This window comes from Thalassophryne amazonica, chromosome 20 (assembly GCF_902500255.1).
Source record: "Thalassophryne amazonica chromosome 20, fThaAma1.1, whole genome shotgun sequence".
NCBI classification, from domain to species: domain Eukaryota; kingdom Metazoa; phylum Chordata; class Actinopteri; order Batrachoidiformes; family Batrachoididae; genus Thalassophryne; species Thalassophryne amazonica.
The window spans coordinates 63,124,811-63,149,580 of record NC_047122.1 but is presented as its reverse complement, the minus strand read 5'-3'; positions in this window follow the sequence as shown (position 1 = coordinate 63,149,580).

Below are 24,770 nucleotides of genomic sequence, written 5' to 3'. Positions count from 1 at the left end.
GGAATTGAAGGTCAATGGCATTCAATGTTGGTTTTCGGTCTTGCCGCTTACGTGTCGAAAGTTCAACAGATTCTCTGAATCTCATGATTATATTATGGACTGTAGATGATGGAATCCTTAAATTCCTTGCAATTGAACTTGAGAAACATTGTTCTTAAACTACTGGACTGTTTTTTCATGCAGTTGTTCACAAAGTAGTGATCCTCACCCCATCTTTGCTTGTGAATGGCTGAGCCTTTTGGGGATGCTCCTTTTATACCCAATCATGACACTCACGTGTTTCCAGTTAGGTGTTCTTTGAGCATTCATCAACTTTCACAGTCTTTTGTTGCCCCATCCCAACGTTTTTGAAATGTGTTGCAGGCATCCATTTCAAAATGAGCAAATATTTGCACAAAAAGAACAAAGTCTATCAGTTTGAACATTAAATATCTTGTCTTTGTGGTGTATTCAACTGAATATAGGTTGAAGAGGATTTTCAAATCATTGTATTCTGTTTTTATTTACATTTTACACAACGTCCCAATTTCATTGGAAGTGGGGTTGTAGACAATTATTTATTGTTAAATTATCCCAGAATAATTTGTGCTCCTGTGACATATGTAGATGTCAAACAAAATTTTTTTTAAAATGACAAACAAACCATGACATGATATTTAGATGAAACCTAATGGATTGTTAATGTGAAAATATAGTTCCTTTGTCTCAGAGACTTTGCTCAGTCTCATCTTGACTCAAGATGAGCAGTGAGCCGTCAGTGTATCACGAACCATGCAGATCCGTGCATTCTCTGAAGGCGCATGCTCTGTGGAGCACATGGCTTCCCAAACACAAGACCAGCCATGTTACATTTTTAAACACCTGCCTGTTACAGGTGTGTTTTGTAGGTTTTGACACCAATGAGGCTACATACCTGTTTCTAACTAGACATAATTACTAACTGTGTACTTATTCATTTTATGATATAAAGAACGTATGTAGATGAGACTGCACTTAGTGACGCCAGCAATGCTTTCTATTTGCAGTTTTCCTGTTCGACCACTAGATGCTGTGCGTACTCACAGTCAGAGCTGTGTGTATGTTTACACACATCCCTACGTATAAGCACAAGCTTGTAAATTCCATAGTTTGTGTCAAAATGTTCATATGCACGGTGTGTGCACATATCTGTGTCTACGAACACCGGGTATGTAAATGAGGCCCCAGGTTTTTGTTTTTCCATGGTGGAATCACTTTATGATGCCACACTGCAGCAATGCATGAGCACTGCACCTGAACACAACTTAGTAGTTATCGACCAAGACACCTATGGGTGCACATGTGAGTGCAAGCAGACTTTTGATTTAAAAAAAAAGTGTGAAAACCACAACTGCATCAGGTGCACACACCCAGTGATACTTGTCCTGGGTGGAAGATAGGGCCCTTTGTGTGTGAATACTGCCACACTTCTACTCTGGCAGGCAGGCAAACAAAGAGAGCAACATTCACATCTCTCTGACACACAAAACACACTCCTAGTAGCACACACGCTGCTCCAAAAATCCTGCAGAGACGAACATTAAGTCATACAAACACCTTGAGTGTCAGCCTTGGCTGAGAAAGGTGTGAAGATGGATGTTCTGTCGCCTCGGCTGCTCAGGCGGTGATGAATGGCCAGATAATTTTCACACTGCACACTCAAACACACAATGCATCTGCACACATCGGTACGCTTACAGTATGTGCCTTCATGCACAGTTGCACAAATCACACGTAACGTGCACACACGCTTGCATACAGTAAACTCCTGAAACAAGGACACGCATGCACACACACAGCACGCACAACAGTTAGAACACAAAGGATTACTTGGTGCACGAGCTCCTGCAGTTCAGTGTAATGTGGATGTGTGTGTGTGTGTGTGTGTGTGTGTGTGTGTGTGTGTGTGTGTGTGTGTGTGTGTGTGTGTGCGTGCTGCATAAGGCTGTGTTGGTCGTAAAAATTTACAACAGGGAATAATCATAAGATATAAATAATAAAAGATAAGCAGCTTTAAATGTGTAGTCAATAGATGATATTTAAGTGTCATAAACGATAAAGAACACCAATGTGCATTTAGTATTTATAGAGACAATACAAGAGGAAAATCCTTTGTTTATCCATCTTTAATTCAGTAGGAGTGGCGGTGGGAGCACTGTTTCACCAAAGGACAAATAATAATAAGCTTTGGCGAGGTGACGCTGACCATGCACATAATACTTCCTATAAAAGAGGAATTGCAGCAAGATCAATAAGTCAGACATGAGCTCTGTTGATTGCAGATATCCAATAGGTTTTTCAGACTAATTTCACATTTTAGTGATGCCATCATCATGTCACTTATACCACCTCCTGACAAATGGTTTTATGACAGTTAAGATGGAAATTCATGATGACTTTGTGACATCATGAAAGCGTGATTACAAATAAAATAATTTAATGACAAAGTCAATTCATCACTTGACAATTACTGTATCTACTTCTTTGAGATAAAGAATACCACGCCACTTCAGAGTATTGTTCTTTACGGTGTAGTTTTCTGCCCAGTAGGTGAGGCTCCATTAGGCAATTCACCACATAGCGAAGCCTTCAGTGATGTCATTATCCATCTGGCAGGTATGACCTAAGTGACCTAGACAACTTCTGAGTGCCTTTATCTTTTTTTCTTCCTCGTCTGTTCTTGAATGTGCTTCTTTATTGCTGATGTAATGATCCCATTTAATCTTCATAAGGCCTCTGGTGCTGTGTGAATTATACAGAGTTGTCTAACTTGATGATGATGATATCCCCTCATTACCCCATCCCCGTAGAGACGGTGCCTGCTCCCAGACCACCAATAACCAGTAAAAATCTATTTAAGCAAAAAAATTCAAAAAGAAAAATAATATAGCACCTTCAACTGCACCACAGACTAAAACAGTTAAATGTGGTCTATTAAACATTAGGTCTCTCTCTTCTAAGTCCCTGTTGGTAAATGATATAATAATTGATCAACATATTGATTTATTCTGCCTTACAGAAACCTGGTTACAGCAGGATGAATATGTTAGTTTAAATGAGTCAACACCCCCGAGTCACACTAACTGCCAGAACGCTCGTAGCACGGGCCGAGGCGGAGGATTAGCAGCAATCTTCCATTCCAGCTTATTAATTAATCAAAAACCCAGACAGAGCTTTAATTCATTTCAAAGCTTGACTCTTAGTCTTGTCCATCCAAATTGGAAGTCCCAAAAACCAGTTTTATTTGTTATTATCTATCGTCCACCTGGTCGTTACTGTGAGTTTCTCTGTGAATTTTCAGAACTTTTGTCTGACTTAGTGCTTAGCTCAGATAAGATAATTATAGTGGGCGATTTTAAGATCCACACAGATGCTGAGAATGACAGCCTCAACACTGCATTTAATCTATTATTAGACTCTATTGGCTTTGCTCAAAATGTAAATGAGTCCACCCACCACTTTAATCATATCTTAGATCTTGTTCTGACTTATGGTATGGAAATTGAAGACTTAACAGTATTCCCTGAAAACTCCCTTCTGTCTGATCATTTCTTAATAACATTTACATTTACTCTGATGGACTACCCAGCAGTGGGGAATAAGTTTCATTACACTAGACGTCTTTCAGAAAGCGCTGTAACTAGGTTTAAGGATATGATTCCTTCTTTATGTTCTCTAATGCCATATACCAACACAGTGCAGAGTAGCTACCTAAACTCTGTAAGTGAGATAGAGTATCTCGTCAATAGTTTTACATCCTCATTGAAGACAACTTTGGATGCTGTAGCTCCTCTGAAAAAGAGAGCTTTAAATCAGAAATGCCTGACTCCGTGGTATAACTCACAAACTCGCAGCTTAAAGCAGATAACCCGTAAGTTGGAGAGGAATTGGCGTCTCACTAAATTAGAAGATCTTCATTTAGCCTGGAAAAAGAGTCTGTTGCTCTATAAAAAAGCCCTCTGTAAAGCTAGGACATCTTACTACTCATCACTAATTGAAGAAAATAAGAGCAACCCCAGGTTTCTTTTCAGCACTGTAGCCAGGCTGACAAAGAGTCAGAGCTCTATTGAGCTGAGTATTCCATTAACTTTAACTAGTAATGACTTCATGACTTTCTTTGCTAATAAAATTTTAACTATTAGAGAAAAAATTACTCATAACCATCCCAAAGACGTATCGTTATCTTTGGCTGCTTTCAGTGATGCCGGTATTTGGTTAGACTCTTTCTCTCAGATTGTTCTGTCTGAGTTATTTTCATTAGTTACTTCATCCAAACCATCAACATGTCTATTAGACCCCATTCCTACCAGGCTGCTCAAGGAAGCCCTACCATTATTTAATGCTTCGATCTTAAATATGATCAGTCTATCTTTATTAGTTGGCTATGTACCACAGGCTTTTAAGGTGGCAGTAATTAAACCATTACTTAAAAAGCCATCACTTGACCCAGCTATCTTAGCTAATTATAGGCCAATCTCCAACCTTCCTTTTCTCTCAAAAATTCTTGAAACGGTAGTTGTAAAACAGCTAACTGATCATCTGCAGAGGAATGGTCTATTTGAAGAGTTTCAGTCAGGTTTTAGAATTCATCATAGTACAGAAACAGCATTAGTGAAGGTTACAAATGATCTTCTTATGGCCTCAGACAGTGGACTCATCTCTGTGCTTGTTCTGTTAGACCTCAGTGCTGCTTTTGATACTGTTGACCATAAAATTTTATTACAGAGATTAGAGCATGCCATAGGTATTAAAGGCACTGCGCTGCGGTGGTTTGAATCATATTTATCTAATAAATTACAATTTGTTCATGTAAATGGGGAATCTTCTTCACAGACTAAGGTTAATTATGGAGTTCCACAAGGTTCTGTGCTAGGACCAATTTTATTCACTTTATACATGCTTCCCTTAGGCAGTATTATTAGACAGCATTGCTTAAATTTTCATTGTTACGCAGATGATACCCAGCTTTATCTATCCATGAAGCCAGAGGACACACACCAATTAGCTAAACTGCAGGATTGTCTTACAGACATAAAGACATGGATGACCTCTAATTTCCTGCTTTTAAACTCAGATAAAATTGAAGTTATTGTACTTGGCCCCACAAATCTTAGAAACATGATGTCTAACCAGATCCTTACTCTGGATGGCATTACCCTGACCTCTAGTAATACTGTGAGAAATCTTGGAGTCATTTTTGATCAGGATATGTCATTCAAAGTGCATATTAAACAAATATGTAGGACTGCTTTTTTGCATTTACGCAATATCTCTAAAATTAGAAAGGTCTTGTCTCAGAGTGATGCTGAAAAACTAATTCATGCATTTATTTCCTCTAGGCTGGACTATTGTAATTCATTATTATCAGGTTGTCCTAAACGTTCCCTGAAAAGCCTTCAGTTAATTCAAAATGCTGCAGCTAGAGTACTAACGGGGACTAGAAGGAGAGAGCATATCTCACCCATATTGGCCTCTCTTCATTGGCTTCCTGTTAATTCTAGAATAGAATTTAAAATTCTTCTTCTTACTTATAAGGTTTTGAATAATCAGGTCCCATCTTATCTTAGGGACCTCGTAGTACCATATCACCCCAATAGAGCGCTTTGCTCTCAGACTGCATTGATTGATTGATTGATACAGTGTCCCAGTATCACAGCTGCAGATGAGCAGTGGCTTACAGTGTGGACGGCTGAAGCCTTAAGATGAGGGTCGTGCTGGTCGTCTTACATACTATCTATGTATTTATGCATCTCCCTAAGTAGCCATTTATTTGACGCAAGGTCATTCCAACTGTACCAAAGGATCCTCTGAGGAGACTGAGCATAAGACATCCAGTCATTGCCTTAGATCAGTGGTTAGCATCCAAGACTCTCAACCATATAGTAACACCCTGTTTACACCCAATCCGTGACTGATATAGAATCAAAAAATGGCCTCTGCTCACCGTCACTCTAACTGGCTCTCACAAGGGTTGCAGGTTGGTCACAGCGGGGTCTCCATGGTTGGAACAAAGATCCCTCCTGGTCTCCACCACTCTCCAACAGGTGCACGAGCATATTGAACTGTTTAAAACAGTTGTGCAATCGGCTAAACAATACATGGGTCTCATAATTGACATTGTTGACTCTCACAGGTCCCAACTCACTCCCAACTTGATCCTATTGGTCATAATAGACTCTCAATTGACTCTGCATGGGGTTGCATCACCAATTGTGGATATTAACATGTATGTCACTCATACAATTCAGTTGCAATGCACACTTGGTGGAAACATAAATAACAGATCAAACTGGAGACCAGCCAAGACTTGAGAGTTGACATGTCATGGTTTTGTAGGTCTTATATAAATCTCAGTCCGGTGTAAAACAAGGCATAAGACAAGAATCATCAGGGTGCTCAGATTTTGGGCCTGTCTTCTCTTGCAATGGTACTGGCATCACCAAACATCTCTGTCTAGTGACCTCGTGACTTTATAAATTCTTCTCACATGTGTCTCGATCGCAAAGGCCAAGGACCCGGAAGACCTGAATGTCACTGGCTCCTCCATGTATCCCTTCTCATCATTATCCATGACTAGCAAAAACCTGGGCAATGGGGGAGCTGTGTGTGGGGACGGGGGTTGTGCTCAGCGGGGTTACTGCATACATACATATGGTACAATGATTATAGGAAGATGTTGCAAGCACAACTATTATTTTAGAGTTTCCGCTGGTGGTTCCTGACCACATGGCCATTTACGTACAGAGAGAACAGCAAGGAACTGACGGCACAACCATAGGTATTCAATGTGTTCAGAGTAAGGGTTATGCAGCCGTATTAATTATCCTTGTTTCGTCTTAATTATCTGGGTTCTGGCAGTCAGAATGTTCACTATTTAAACACACAGACAACAGGTTCAACCAGCAAATGTCCACATACTGCAAAAACCTACATTGTGAAATTTGAATGATGTATGGGCATAAATGGGCAGTGTGTCCACATCTCAACAAAGGATTGTTGAGATGTGGACCAAACAGCTGAACATTTTACTCCTTTATATGTCCATAAAATTGGCAAAGTGTGATGTGTACAAATTTTGATATGACAGGCAAAAATACAAGGAAATCCATTGAGATCTAGCTCCTGAAAAACTGCTTTATCGGTAGATTGATTTGGCTGGCAGACAAACGGAAGCAGGTCTGACAGACAAAACGGCGTAATCCTTGATCAGGCTCTTCAAGCACCCAATTACCTCCAAGGCTCCTGCAGGGTAATTACCACAGGCTGGAAAGGCATTCAGAACAGAGTAGATGTCCTCTGGCTTGCAGAGACCTTAAACTGGATCAGGGCGAGGTTGATGTGGCTGTGAACACTAACTCTCGCTGGCAGAGTGGAAACCAAGTCACCGCCAAGTCTTGAAACATTCTTCAAGTCTCATCACATCCCACTTTGTGACAAAAAAGCTGCCATGGAACTTTAATTAGATTTTATTTGTAGTTCCAAATCTTTACTGGATAATCAGCACAGGATTTACTAACCTGCATGGTACTACACACACACACACACACACACATCTGTAAATGCAATCCCTAAACATACACGTGTCGGCATGGGCACACGTGTGTAAATGCACTCACTGTCCAATCCTGTCTCATCCTGTCCACATGGTCCTGGCTGTGATGTATCAGTACATCGATCTCACACAGGTCTTCTGTCTGACTGCAGACAGTCTACTATATTTGGCCTTTGTCCTCTCTGCTATATATTTCCCGACTCTACCGACTGACTGACTCCTGACTGTAAGGAAATCTACAAGATGTTCAGACTCAAAATAAACAACATATTTGGGGAAAAAAAAAGATGAACAACTATAAGGGGTCGTCGTATGGCAGCAAGAGGAGGAAACAAAGTAAATAAAGTTCACTTTAGTTTGGAAGCTGGTAGGAATCCAAGAAAGTTGATATATGTGTATATATATTGCACATGCACAAAGTGGCACCAAAAACACACACCTGACAAATTAAATTCATACATTGTGATTTATTAAAACAAACTACGGTAGATGGCAAAAATGTTTGCACATATACACAAACTGTAAACCATGCATATGAATGTTCTGGAGATTATTCAAATGTGAGCGGCAACAATTTGCATAAAACAGCCCAGTCTCATTGTTATTTTTTCCTGCCTCAGTCACGAAAAGCAGCCGATTTGCGTGAAACATTTTTTTAAACATTTTAATTCTCCTAAATCTAACTGTAACCCCCCCAGACCCCCTGTCACCCCACATTCCGTACCCCTGTCACAAAATACGAGGGCTGTCAATAAAGTATAGGTCCTTTTTATTTTTTTCAAAAACTATATGGATTTCAGTCATATGTTTTTACGTCAGACATGCTTGAACCCTCGTGCGCATGCGTGAGTTTTTCCACGCCTGTCGGTGACGTCATTCGCCTGTGAGCACTCCTTGTGGGAGGAGTCGTCCAGCCCCTCGTCGGAATTCCTTTGTCTGAGAAGTTGCTGAGAGACTGGCGCTTTGTTTGATCAAAATTTTTTCTAAACCTGTGAGACACATCGAAGTGGACACGGTTCAAAAAATTAAGCTGGTTTTCAGTGAAAATTTTAACGGCTGATGAGAGATTTTGAGGTGATACTGTCGCTTTAAGGACTTCCCACGGTGCGAGATGTTGCGCAGCGCTCTCAGGCGCCGTCGTCAGCCTGTTTCAAGCTGAAAACCTCCACATTTCAGGCTCTATTGATCCAGGACGTCGTGAGAGAACAGAGAAGTTTCAGAAGAAGTCGGTTTCAGCATTTTATCCGGATATTCCACTGTTAAAGGAGATTTTTTTAATGAAAGACGTGCGGACGGGTCCGCGTGTCGGGACGCAGCCGGCGCGGTGCAGCGGCACAGGAAAAACACCTCCGTGTTGATAACCATTTGTAAAATCCAGGCGGCTTTTGATGGCTCTCAGTGGAGTGAGTATATGAGAAATTGTTTAACAGCTGGACATGTTCCAACTTGTCCTTAAGGCTTCCAACAGAGGTGTTTTTCCTGTGGTGGATTACAGCGGCTGCGAGCCGACGCTGCAATCCGTGTCATACAACTGTTGTGATTTTTTTAAACAAAATGTAGTTGTCCCACACTATTGCCGTAATTTCCACCACAACACTGTAATATCCCTAAACAGTTTGTATGAAAGATTGTTTGGGTAGTTTCTATGGAGATAAACAGTGACATCAGAGCACATGTATATAGCGCCAAATCACAACAAACAGTTGCCCCAAGGCGCTTTATATTGTAAGGCAATGGTGTGGTGGAAATTACATTTACAAGGCCAATAGTGCCCGTAGTTAAAGAATCACCCTTATTTGCAATAAAAATCAGACGAGAGGGGTGGACCACTGCTCACACAAAGCCTGCTCACAGGCGAATGACGCAACCGACAGGCGTGAAAAAACTCACACATGCGCACAAAGGTTCAAGCTTGGCTGATGCAATCACATGTGATTCAAATCCATATGGTTTTTGCAAAAAATAAAAAGGTCCGGTACTTTTCTAACAGACCTCGTAAATTTTAAGTGAATCTGTGATTGCTTTGCATCATTGAGACAGGTTCTACATGTTCCTTCATATTTCTTCATGCCCAAGGGATCCAGAGGACATGGTGTGTCCAATCATCAGTGGTTTGCATCGCTGGTGGTGGCAGTAATGCATCATAATCCTGCAACATTTCCTGTATGTTCATTTTGTGAATTGTTTTGTAATTTATGTTTGTATCATGGCCCAAGCAGAGGGTCACTCCTTTGAGTCTGGTCTGCTTGAGGTTTCTTCCTCAGAGGGAGTTTTTCCTTACCACTGTTGCTCTGGGGGTTAGTAAGGTCAGACCTTACTTGTGTGAAGCGCCTTGAGACAACCTTGTTGTGATTTGGCACTATATAAATGAAAATAAATTAAATTAAATTAAATAAGCTAGCTCGGTACACTGAAAAAAAAACAACTTAAAAAAAGTACAATTGGTAAAACCTGAATGAATTAAGTTGTTTGAACTTAAGTTCAGGTTTTATCAATTGTAGCGCTTTTTTAAGTTGGTTGAACTATTCTTTTTTTCAGTGTAAGTGATAATATTACAGAATAAGAAGACGAAGTACAGAAAAAGTAAATGCATTCATTGTCTTCAAGGTCCCCTGAGGCTGACTGGCTGACATGATATGTTGCTGCCTATGGGGTGGAGTGTAAAAACACAGGCATCAGAGTCAGACAAATTCTCCATCCCACTGGGTTTCTGAACTGATGGATGATCTCACTGTGTTTGCTGTCTTCACAGTAGATGAAATAACATTCAATATTTATATTTGTTTTATCAATATATTTTCAGGAGGGTAAAAATAAATCTCAAGGATAAAGAAATAACCTACATGGACATTATTTTTACAACAATTTCCGGAACTGAACTGGGTCTCTGCTTTCTTGCTCGAACAAAATAATATCTTCCAGAAGGAGATTACAATAATTACACTCTGTTTTGGAGGGATTACAGCGCTTTTAGTTTTTCTCCCCAATCCCCATACTTCTTTTTTGTTTCATTAAAACTGAAACTGTAAAAACATGTCAAACAGACTAATAAACTGAATAGACTGAATAAACAAGATAGATTTAAAATGTAAGTTATATGAAATAAAAACATTATTAAAACAACAAGCATTATAAATTTGGACTATTTTTTAATTAGTACAAGTGAAGGTGTTGAAAATGTATTACTTAATTTCCTCAAGGGCATCACGGTGGATTAGTGGTTAGCACTATTACGGTTAGAGGTCCGGACTGGTACTTGGGACTGGACTTAAATGCAGGGAGCAATAAAGAGACCTGGTTGTGAAAGAAAAGAGATTGATTTACAATAAATTGAGGAACAATGCTGTGCTGGTTAGACGGCCTCCTGAGCCAAACAGAGCCCGCTTGTAAGCAGTGCAACATCTGGATGCTACAGTGCACACACAAACAAACTTGGGAGTCTGAGAAACTGGAATCCTAGGGCCAGGAGGACGCACAGAGGCAAGGAGGGGAACTAGAGGAACGGAGGAGAGGTGAGTGACTGCACTCGTAACACTGAAGCCTTTAACACCAGACAGTTCACTGAAGGCTCAACACAGGAATGTTCACAGTTCTGGGAATATTGTTCACAGTTTAGGAAATAAGGTTTGCTGTTCAGGAATTGTTCACAGTTCATGAGTTATCTTCAGAGGTCAGATGTCAAGTGCCTGCATGTCTTGTGACACAGTTCCAGTTAAGCAGGACTTGACTCTAGAATTGACTTGGAAAGTACTCAGTGGTGTAATATCAGAGTTCATACAGTTCTTGGAACAGATCTTAGACATGCACAGTCACAGGCAGGAGTGTGTGAGTACAGAATCCCATAGAGACATGAAGGAACTTAACGAGCCATGTGCTCTGAGCTGAGATCCGGAGAGTTCCAAAGTGAGTTGTTGTGCAGGTAGCTGTGAAGCCAGGAGTCGGTCCAGTGTGGAAGCTGCACAGGATAGCGTCTGTAACAGCAGGACAGACAAAAACAATATGCTCTATTATGGGAATTAGAGATGGCCAGGTTACCTTGAATATAGCAGCAGGAAGCTCTGTCATCTTAGCGCATGGGAGCAGCAGGAAGATGAGGTCAAGGTCATGGAATCTCATGCAGAGAATCTGGCTTCATAGCACAGACAAGAAAATCAACCAAGAATCCAGCACTGAAAGAGCTGGAGCCAGGGATTAAACAGCCCACTGTTCATCGGCCGCTCATCCACGGCAGGTGTCAATCGACTATGAGTGCGCAATTTGGTGGGAAAACTCACAAATTACACAAGGTTAAACAAGGAAAGAGGCAGAAAAAAGGCAGACTGTGACAGTTACCTCACAGCAAGAAGGTTGTGGGATTGCTTCTCACATGGGGTCTTGCTATGTGGAGTTTGCATGTTCTCCAGGTGGTCCAGCTTCTTCCCATTTGCAAAGACATGCATGTTCAGTGAACTGGAAACTTTAAATTAACCGTAGATGTTTGTTTGACTGGTGTACTGCACTTCACACCCTATGACTGCTGGGATAGGCTCCAGGTATGAATGAATGAATGAATCATTTCCTTGACCAGAGCATGAAAGATTTATTTTTGTGTTAAATTTCGCATTCCATAAGCATAATTTAAAAGAAGTCAAACACCTTGATATGATCTATATATGAAGATATACTGTATATGTATGTATGTATGTATATATACATAAAAGTCAGACTGAAGTTGTAATGGATACACAATGCGTCACATCAAGCCAGTGCCGCATGCAGTTGAATGCACCTACATGTATCTGTTACAATGTTAAAATACTTTTGCTATTTCTTGTTACGATGAAGTTTTGTAAAACGAGTGTCTTTTACTCACAAAATACCCTTAAATTCTTCAGCTGTAAGATATTTTAGGATCTGCTTTTTCTCTCTCATGTAATCTGATGCTGTTTAAATTTTAGGTGTGTTTGGAACAAGCAGACAGAGCCATCATGACCGAACAGACAACGAGATGAGCACCGCCTACAGAACTCCTAAATTCATCAGCGTGACTGACAGGTGATTTCTGCGAAGTACAGCTCAGAAATACTGCAGTAATGAGCACTTATCGCCACTTGAAAGACAAGCCATGCACACCGACGCATTGAACACAACGTAAAGGAGGTGGAATGGGAGCTCTAAGATGACAGAGTGGGGTTAAGAGTGGGCACGTGGTTGGGTTTGTCATTTTGGGACTCTTCACACTCCTCCCGTGTTTTGTCTTTTCATGGAAAGACATAAACTGATAACAAACAGCCACATACTTTTTGGGGGTATGGCTGCATGTTTACATTTGCTTTTTAACATTTTTCAGTATTTACTTCCAAATGTTCATCTGCTTGTCGGTGCACATGTAGGGGTCTGCACATTCTGCACATGATCGATCCTCTGGTTTCCTTTGGGTTTTCATTTATTGTTATATATCTACATTTGTGAACATGAGTCTTTATCTGCATGTATCTCTGTGACAGTGTGAGTGTTTTTTTGTGTCTGTGTGGTTGCTGTCATTGGATTTAGGGTACCAGAGAAACCTAGGGTATAATTCTCAAAAACAAGATAGCAAGTTTAATTGGGGATTTGTCAGTAATCAAGACTCAGTTCAGCCATAACTGCTCCAAACCAGCGTAAAAGCCAGGCTTGATTACTCAGTTTTATGGACTATAAGTTGCAAGTTTTTGTTTTTTTTTTCCATCCATCAAGGACGTAATAAAAATCATTGCCGTTATTTAATTATTTATTTGTTTGTTTGTCTGTTAGCAAGATTGCATCAAAACTACTGCACAGATTTTGATGAAGTTTTCACCGCTGATACCTATTAGACCATGGAAGACTCCACTGAATTTAGGCATGATCTGGTCCTGGATTCTGGCTCAGGATTTGCTGGGAGTGATCCAGATCAACAGTAGGTTCTGCAGCAAAAACATACGACATCACGCTGTTAAAATCAAGATCAGGGAGACCCTATTTTGTTTCATCTTGTGAATTAAATATCAGATTGCAACATCTTCATCAGTCTGACCCAGTAGTGGGCACAGATAACCAAAAGGTAGCTTCGATAATCATTAATCCAATAACTGAAAAGTTATCTTTTATGATGCTAAGCCGATAAACTGCTAAAAATGTATCTTTATTACAGATAACGGATAACTTTTAGTATTGATTCGGATGCCGCCACATCAGATTACACTGTTGTCTTCTGATAAACCAGTTTTTGCTGCTGGTTATATTCAAGGGTCACAAACACATAAGAACGCACGAAAAATGAATCAATAAAAAATAAAAACCCCAACACTGTCATCATGTTTCAAAAGCAGTAAAACAGTACTAGAAGTCACAGTTCATCTCGGTATTACATACACAAACTACACTCAACAAAAATATAAACGCAACACTTTTGGTTTTGCTCCCATTTTGTATGAGATGAACTCAAAGATCTAAAACTTTTTCCACATACACAATATCACCATTTCCCTCAAATATTGTTCACAAACCAGTCTAAATCTGTGATAGTGAGCACTTCACCTTTGCTGAGATAATCCATCCCACCTCACAGGTGTGCCATATCAAGTTGCTGATTAGACACCATGATTAGTGCACAGGTGTGCCTTAGACTGCCCACAATAAAAGGCCACTCTGAAAGGTGCAGTTTTGTTTTATTGGGGGGGGGATACCAGTCAGTATCTGGTGTGACCACCATTTGCCTCATGCAGTGCAACACATCTCCTTTGCATAGAGTTGATCAGGTTGTCAATTGTGGCCTGTGGAATGTTGGTCCACTCCTCTTCAATGGCTGTGCGAAGTTGCTGGATATTGGCAGGAACTGGTACACGCTGTCGTATACGCCGGTCCAGAGCATCCCAAACATGCTCAATGGGTGACATGTCTGGTGAGTATGCCGGCCATGCAAGAACTGGGACATTTTCAGCTTCCAAGAATTGTGTACAGATCCTTGCAACATGGGGCCGTGCATTATCCTGCTGCAACATGAGGTGATGTTCTTGGATGTATGGCACAACAATGGACCTCAGGATCTCGTCACGGTATCTCTGTGCATTCAAAATGCCATCAATAAAATGCACCTGTGTTCTTCGTCCATAACAGACGCCTTCCCATACCATAACCCCACCACCACCATGGGCCACTCGATCCACAACATTGACATCAGAAAACCGCTCACCCACACGACGCCACACACGCTGTCTGCCATCTGCCCTGAACAGTGTGAACCGGGATTCATCCGTGAAGAGAACACCTCTCCAACATGCCAAACACCAGCGAATGTGAGCATTTGCCCACTCAAGTCGGTTACGACGACGAACTGGAGTCAGGTCGAGACCCCGATGAGGACGACGAGCATGCAGATGAGCTTCCCTGAGATGGTTTCTGACAGTTTGTGCAGAAATTCTTTGGTTATGCAAACCGATTGTTTCAGCAGCTGTCCGAGTGGCTGGTCTCAGATGATCTTGGAGGTGAACATGCTGGATGTGGAGGTCCTGGGCTGGTGTGGTTACACGTGGTCTGCGGTTGTGAGGCTGGTTGGATGTACTGCCAAATTCTCTGAAACGCCTTTGGAGACGGCTTATGGTAGAGAAATTAACATTCAATACACGAGCAACAGCTCTGGTTGACATTCCTGCTGTCAGCATGCCAATTGCACGCTCCCTCAAATCTTGCGACATCTGTGGCATTGTGCTGTGTGATAAAACCGCACCTTTCAGAGTGGCCTTTTATTGTGGGCAGTCTAAGGCACACCTGTGCACTAATCATGGTGCAATACACGAGCAACAGACTGGTTTGTGAACAATATTTGAGGGAAATGGTGATATTGTGTATATGGAAAAAGTTTTAGATCTTTGAGTTCATCTCATACAAAATGGGAGCAAAACCAAAAGTGTTGCATTTATATTTTTGTTGAGTGTAAAAAGCTGCTGCTTTTTTCACACGCTTTGAACCCTGCAGCATAAACAACCAAAATATGTCCATTAATGCATTGATTGGCAGAGCAAAAGACATGTTAGTAAATATGAATTCTTACCTGTTAGTTTCAGTGGGATTCATCTAGAGAAATAAAGCATCCTTTTTTATCCAAAACAGTGTCTTAACGGTGAAGAAAAGTCCCTCTGTACACACAGCTGCACCGTGAGAGCTCCTCTCCCCAACCAAATCTTGGCGATTAAATTATCCTGTCAGCCACAAGTAATAAAATAATGCTAAAATTATTCTGTTTTTGTTTGTGTCAAGCGGGACGGTAACAGTGTAACGTCCAAAATGAACCTGAACTACACTACCCACAATGCTCCCTGCGTTTACCAGCCAATCACGTCTTGCGCTTAATGATGATGTCATCAGCAAGCGACAGGCAGCCAGTCTGCTACAAACATGCAACAGATGGACTAAAGTGTTTGATTTTATGGTTTACAAACATTTTTGACCATTAAGCTTTGCTCAATTTACCAGCAAAAACAAAAAAAAAAATGTTATTGGACTGAAAGTTATCGTAACTAAATTTATCGGAAGATAATTGGTCCAATGATGGTTTTAAAACTTATCTGAAAAACGAATCTGCTAGCATAAGCATTAGTTCCAATAATTATCTGTTATCGGATTAGCTGAACTGTGCCCACCACTGGTCGGACCATTCTGGATCAGTATGCAGTTATTGCACTGTGTCGTGGAATCCGGATTCCAGGTAAAGTCCGGGTCATGATGTGTATCACATAGCTTTTATTCTGAGTCCTCGTCAACCCTTAGCAGACATCAGAAATCTCTGATTGCTCTTGTTTTTAACTATTTTGGGATGTCCTGCAACTTAGACTTGAAAGTGACCTTTATGTCAAAAACAGAGATGTATAACACACAAAAATCCCAATTCAGTATATTTTAAGTACAGTAGAGACAAAGAATACAATATTAAAGACATGTAGCCTATGTTCTTAAGCCTAGTGTGTGAATGAGTAGTTTGTCCAGATTGTCACAAAATGATTTTCTTAACTTTTTCTGATATACTTGTATATGTTTCCAAAATAAATGAAACTTATATACCGGAAAATATAGTAATCCTGGTGGGTTTTCTGTTTAGTCAACAGTCAGCCTGATTGTGTAATTAACTAAATTACCATTAACTCACTAAAATTCCAACAGTTCTGTTTTTACAGGTTCAGGGGACTGAAAGTGAGCAGAAGGATGGTGCATGTGTGTGACTGAGAGGAAACCCGGTGCAAGGAGCAGAGGTGGTGAGGGTAGATGAGTTTAAATACTTGGGGTCAACTGTTTAAAGTATTGGAGAGTTTGGTAGAAGGAGAAGAAGAGAATGAAGGGAGCATGGAATGGGTGGAGAGATGTGGTTGGAGTGATTTGTGATGGAAGGGTACCTGCAAGAAGGAAGCGAGACCACCTATGTTGTTTGGCTCAGAGGCTGTCTTGTTGACAAAAAATCAGAGGTGGAGTGATGAGGATAACCAGGATTAGAAAAGAGCCTATCAGAGGACTATCAGAGGACTATCAGAGGACTATCAGACGACGGTTTGGTAACAAAGAGGCGAAATTGAGATGGTTTGGACATGTGCTGAGGAGATACGCAGGGTATGTAGGGAGAAGGATGCTGAGGATGGAGCCACCAGGCAGGAGGAGAAGAGGGAGTGCGAGGAGGAGGTTTATGGATGTGCTGAGGGAGGACATGCAGGTGATTGGTGAGACTGAAGAAGATATAGAGGACAGGGTGAGATTTTCCCAGATTAAAGCAGCAAATTTACAAGAGATGAGATGTAAACGTGCAATAACTGTTTTTGTAAACTTTGTTGAGATAAGGTGTGAAGACATGCACGCCCACACGCACATGCCTGGCTTTGCCTTGTTAGCATAATGACACATCGGAGGTCCGTCAACTGTCCAAGAAGTTAAACAGTAGTGACTGGAGGCCCCATTATTTCCAGTCGCACCTCAAGGAGCACATTTTAGATGTTCGGTCATTATCAACAATATTAAGCTGAAATAAAAAGCAGGGATGGTGAAGCAGACTCTTCCTGTCTCTGCGGAATAATGGAATGTTTTGTTCGATGACCACTTTAATTTGGCTGTACTCTGGATTTCTTTTCTTTTTTGGATGATCAGCGGCAAGTGGTATTGAATGTCAAGGACACTTTCAAATACAGAAACTTTCTCACACTTTTGGCAGCAGCTGAATTAGTAGCAAAAAATGGTCAATGTTTTAAGGATGACCTTTTCCTGATACCTGTTGCTTTTTTAGCGCATCACGGAAGCTAAATTCTCATTAAAGAGACTCCTCCCAGATGGCTGTAGATACAAAGGTGATGCGGTTAGATGAGGAAATGGGGCGTGGTCTGTAGTTTCATACCTCACATTGTGTTTTGGCCTAAAGCTTCAAAATGATCTTGATTGGGGGCATTCAGAGTTGAGATTAGGAGGAAGCGGCGAGAGTTTACTAGTCCACTGGTCCTAACCTCTTTATATTATTTGATGGTGTATATTATAACCACAAACTGATTTTAAAGTTCACAAATACATGTCATACTTTCAAATAGCTAACAAACCAGATTCAATCTGCAAAAAAAAAAACAAAAACATGTGATTCTATTGACATACACCATAAATTGTACTGTTGTCTATAAATCTGTTAAACTGGAAATCAACAAATAATGATAACTCACCATAATTAAATGGTTATTTAATTGCCACACTTTTGTAACATTACTTAGTGCAACATATAGCCTACCATAAATGTAAAAAACAATTTCAACATGTTCTCCTTAATACTAGGACTGGGACTAGTGGACCCCAGGACTAGTGGAAGTTCATGAGGAAGCAGGGTGGTATCTTGTTAATGCCTCTGCGCCGGGGCTGCAGGGGATACAAAAATGTAGTAGGTGCAACAAAAGAGCAGAAGGTTTGTAGCTTTGCATCTGATGTTTTGACTTTTAGCCTCAAATGACATTAATTCAGGACTTGAACGTCATTGGGAGGTGATGGTCAAGTGGTGACCAGAGGATCTTCAGTTAAAATCCCTGTCAGACTGGAAAATCATGAAGGACCCTTGGGCAAGGTCCTTAATCTCCAAATCACTCCCGGTGTGCAGTTGAGTGCTTTGCAAAGCATCAGTGTCTGTATGTAAGGACCAATGTGAGTCGTCATTATAAAGTACTTTGACCATTTAGCGCTATAAATGCACTCCATTTATGATTGCTGTATCTCAAAAAAATTGAGACATAAACAAACTACAATCATCACTTAGAGGGAGGGAACATTTTTTTAATAGTTTCAAAATTGCAGCCATATTTTTGGCCATTGTAGATTTACATTTCTGTCCCCTAAATAATATTGGACCTAGTTTCTAATCATTCAGAGAGTATTTATTGTGTGTCCATATTATTATTATTATTATTATTATTATTATTATTATTATTACCTCACCCAGCAGATGCAGGTTTGCCATCAAAATTGCAAAATTTCTATAGCAGTGTCAATTTTCTTCATCACTAAGTCACATAAAAAAAAATTCAAATTTGAAATCTCCAAATATCAAACTAACTATCTTGCTGAACTTGTTAAGCCTTATGTGCCTCCTTGTACCCTTCCGTCGCTGGATGCGTACTTGCTCTGTGTCCCAAGGATTAAAAAGAAGTCAGCAGGTTTTAGAGCCTTTTCTTTTCTTGCCATGTTCCTACCTTGTGGACTCATCCGCTTGTTGTGATTTGAAAGCCAACTTCCAATGACTCTTAAGACTAGTCTTAAAGCCTATTTATTTTTTTATTGGCTATCATTAGTTTTACGACTATTAGCTCCTTTTAATTATTTTGCCTGTACAAACATGTTTTCATGGTATTAACTGATTTTACTTTGTGACATGGCTTCTTTTAATGTTCTTCTATAGTTTGTTCAGCACTTTGTTCATTTTTTTCATTTTAAGTGCTTAATGAATTCATTACTATTATTTGTTTTAGATCTGATTCAATTTTGGTGCAGAGTTTGCCACTGAGGTTTGATCCTATTTTCTTTTGTCGTGATCCTGCATTTACTCGATCTGATTTACATCGATCTGCATCCTGCCATTGATCTTTGTTCCTGATTCCTTTGATCCTATAATCAGGGTTTCCCATGAGTTCAGTCATCAAAGTTCAACATCTGCTCCTTGATCCAAATTCTTTTAATCTGGATTACAGTATTAAAAAATAAGCCTTAAGACTAACACAGAAATTGTAACAACATAGCTTCTTTAATCCTGGTGTTTGATTGTGGCCTTTGTTCCTGATCACCCACCTTTGATCCTAAATGATCAGAGATGAATAGACAAAGATCAGAATCACAGGTCACAAACCTCAAACAATTTTATATCAAGCAAAGGAATAATCCTTACACAATAAAAAGAAAAGCGATAAAAGGAAAATGTGGAGATGTAAACAGAGGATTATTGGACTTTGGCAAGGATTTGCATTTTCTGAGGGCCGGTCTAGTTCTGAGACCAGTCTGATTCTTATCATTGCCAGAACCGGAACAGATCAGAGAACAGACTGGGAAATTAAAAACAGGGTATTATTTCTTCTTTTCTCTATCTTTTTTTAAACACTAGAGAACAGACTACCTTGTATGAATTCTGTGTTCAAATGCAAAATAATAACAAAAACAGGTATTGAATGATTTAAAAATATATTTTCCTGGACTGTTCATGGAATTAATTGAATTTTTTGACATAAGTTTCTTCAGGGACACATGAAAATGTATTTTCAAAAGCAGCTTCGGTTCAAAATGAGCCTTTGACTAATGAGAGATTGTAATTACAGATACAGTATCTTGCTGTTTCATGTAGATCATAGCATCTACTAATTAATGGTTCAAAAGTATAATTAATGTGCTCATGAAAATTAATTATTGGGGATGAATGACAGTTTTAGCTTGAAAGAATGTTGTTGTTTTTTAAAGCCAGATAAAACAGCTTAATCTTGAGGAATGTTGAGAAATAGGTGAAACTAAATGTTAATATTCATTCTTTTTTTTAAATTGGTAGTGTATCCATTTTTTTATTGGAACAGCAACATCCTCTGATTAAAATTTTTATGTCGCTGCTCCATTTTTTGATTCAACAAATGTCATTGAACATAAAAGATGAACTTTCTGCATGATGTTGATTTCCAGCAGGAGCAACAGAAATGATCGCGAAAAAAACAGCAGATAAGCTGGTTGAATTTTTATGGAATCCTGCTGATTGAACAAATAATTCAACCATCAGTATTCGTTTCTAAATGTGAAGACAGACTTGATGTGAATTGTGTCTCATTGAGTGCACCATGATAATTGTGGATGATGTTGGAAATGGCAATAAACACGCCATCTGGTGGAGTACAAGAGTAAGATCAGATGGAACTGCATTCATTACATTGTGGGACGCTGTCATCAGCATTCTCTACCATCACTTGATCTTTGAGGTCTATAGACGCCTTAGTTGAGCTTATCAAGTCATGATGTCCCTGGACAGACGTGTTTAGTGATACCTGTACCTTTGCAGGACAAAGACGAAGGTCTAAATATTTGTGGTTTTGGTGCTTCCTGTCTTGCTGTGTGCTTGTGAGAGTTGGATGCTAACCAGCGACCTACAGAAATGACCAGGGATGGGACATGGATCAAGAATTGAAGCATAGCGTTAGTTCTGGCAGAAATCACCATCCAACTGAATCAGTTAATTGAATCCAGCTGTGCATCCGAATCCTAAACAGCTGCCACACATTAACAACACTGTGAACCAATACAGTGCAGGCTCCACAATTTAAAGCTCATTGTCTTACTCACCTCTTTCTGTTTGCGGTTTGCCACCTGAAGCTCCCTCCACCGCCCCACCATCACCAGTTGGTCCTTGTCCTTCCGCCCCCACGCCTCTTTCATCAGCGGGATTCAAGAGAAACTGTGTTCATCCCACTGCCACAACAGGGACAGAAGCTAAACCGAACACTGAACTTTATAGCAACTTCTGTAATAAACTCCTTTTCTTTAAACAGCTGACTCTTCTGGTAGAGAAAAGAGCTGAGAAAAGATTGCAAATTTTTCAATCAATCAAAGTTGTATGCATCAGACATTATCAATTCTACTGACCACAGCCACAACAAGTGTCCCAGGCGCAGCTTTCCAAAGGTCATGGCCCTGCACCGCAACGATGGAAGATGTGTCCACAAAGATCCCAGACGAGCCACATCACAGAGCAGAGAACTTATATACCCAGGATTGATTTGCTCCTGAATGCAGGGTGGGTAAGACAAAGGATACATGCCCTCAGGACTGACAGAAGACACAGCCACAAAGCCCACAGGGAGAGTGGACCAGAGAGCAAGCAGCTCTGAGCATGAACCTGCACCCTGAGGCTGGGGCCTGCAGCGCAGAGCCCACAGGTTGTTGGCCCCAGCCACTGCTGATGGCCATGCACTCACCACCAGGCCTAGCTTGACCTCCTGCCTCCAAACACTCACTGCTCCCACCACCTCGCTGAACCAACCCCTCGTGTACCGCATCAGGAATCCACACCATGATGACACTGCTGCAACACACCCTGGAATTAAAATTCATACATGAATCATTATTAAGAACTATGAATTTAGCCAAATCATTCAACCTGGATATTACTGTTTGCATCTAAGAAACCCAGTTCAGGTTGGCTACATTTCCAAGGCAGCTGTAGTTACAGTACTTAATCAATATCACGTTTGGCATTGATCCCAGAATGTATCAGTTTATATATGTCTGTTCTTAATTATTGTGAACCACAGTGGGGTTTTTTCTTTACCAGATGCATCATTTTAAAAAACTGAATGAGGCACTAAGGAGCAATTAAACGTATTAAGCTTCATTTGCAGTGTGTTACACAGGCACGTTTTCTCTCCAGCATATTTATAACCTGGTAAAATGCCCTGAAAGATGATAAGGTTACGAGTGGGTATTTATTTCTATCACATAAGATTATGTCTCATGTTCATATTCCAGCAAAGTAACTAGAAGAAACATTCATCAAAAAAATGTAAGTATGTGTATGTATGTATATACATGTATGTGTATATATATATATATATACACTCAACAAAAATATAAACGCAACACTTTTGGTTTTGCTCCCATTTTGTATGAGATGAACTCAAAGATCTAAAACTTTTTCCACATACACAATATCACCATTTCCCTCAAATATTGTTCACAAACCAGTCTAAATCTGTGATAGTGAGCACTTCTCCTTTGCTAAGATAATCCATCCCACCTCACAGTGTGCCATCTCAAGATGCTGATTAGACACCCTGATTAGTGCACAGGTGTGCCTTAGACTTGCCCACAATAAAAGGCCACTCTGAAAGCTGCAGTTTTATCACACAGCACAATGCCACAGATGTCGCAAGATTTGAGGGAGCGTGCAATTGGCATGCTGACAGCAGGAATGTCAACCAGAGCTGTTGCTCGTGTATTGAATGTTCATTTCTATACCATAAGCCATCTCCAAAGGCGTTTCAGAGAATTTGGCGTACATCCAACCAGCCTCACAACCGCAGACCACGTGTAACCACACCAGCCCAGGACCTCCACATCCAGCATGTTCACCTCCAAGATCGTCTGAGACCCAGCCACTCGGACAGCTGCTGAAACAATCGGTTTGCATAACCAAAGAATTTCTGCACAAACTGTCAGAAACCGTCTCAGGGAAGCTCATCTGCATGCTCGTCGTCCTCATCGGGGTCTCGACCTGACTCCAGTTCGTCGTCGTAACCGACTTGAGTGGGCAAATGCTCACATTCGCTGGTGTTTGGCACGTTGGAAAGGTGTTCTCTTCACGGATGATGCGAAGGAGATGTGTTGCACTGCATGAGGCATATGGTGGTCACACCAGATACTGACTGGTATCCCTCCCCAATAAAACAAAACTGCACCTTTCAGAGTGGCCTTTATTGTGGGCAGTCTAAGGCACACCTGTGCACTAATCATGGTGTCTAATCAGCATCTTCGTATGGCACACCTGTGAGGTGGGATGGATTATCTCAGCAAAGGAGAAGTGTCCACTATCACAGATTTCGACTGGTTTATGAACAATATTTGAGGGAAATGGTGATATTGTGTATGTGGAAAAAGTTTTAGATCTTTGAGTTCATCACATACAAAATGGGAGCAAAACCAAAGTGTTGCGTTATATTTTGGTTGAGTATACATATATATACACATATGTATATGGCTACTTTTGTCTTTCTGTCTGTCCGGAATAGGCTCTAAAACCTGGTATTATTTCAAACAAAAAAAAATTAATATTAACACAACAATATTAACAATAATCTGATACATACAGTTTTGTCTTTCTGTCTGTCTGGAATAGGCTCTAAAACTACAAAAGTTGAACTACCCAAAGTTACATATTCTGAACCACCATGTCATGGGCTACAACCTGGTACTATTTTCAAACAAAAATATTAATATTAAGACAACAATATTAATAATAATCTGATACATACAGTTGAACCATATGTACCTCAGTGGCAGTTGTACTCCAGCACAAATCTCTCAGCTTTAATAGCTGGCCGCTGGCCCTATGCATATATGCAGGAGCTCAGTAGCCTGCCTACTGCTATAAACAGAGCCAGACTCCTGGCTATCTGTTGCTGGCTGCTGGTTAGCACACATAGCGTGGGTGTGCATGCCAGTTTGGTTGTACAACCAAGCAGATTCAATATCCCCTTGATATGAATGCATCCTTTCTCTGCACATGCTGCACGTGGGTGCTACAAACCTGTTTGACTCTCCTGAAAAGATTTGAACAACTCTACAAACCTTTAATGTTTTCAGACCTGTTTATAGCAAAAACAAATGTGTAGTATTCTGTCATTTACTGACTAATCATATACTGAACATTTTGATTGTAAGAATATAATACACAATTCAATACAAAGTAACTTTTTTCCATGTGCTTTGTTATCCTCATACCCCCCTCTACCAATATTACACCCATGATATTTGACACCATGTGTGAATGAGTAGATATGCCATCCTACTTAAAATAGTCCTTAAATCTGGTTTAATCATTATAGCAATATATACCCTCAAACTGAGATTTTTCTGTACCTAATGGCCAATACTGCGTTATGTTTATCAACTTCAAAATAAATACAGGGTAACTCTTCATAATGCTGTCCCCAGGAACAAGGATTTAGACCTGCAG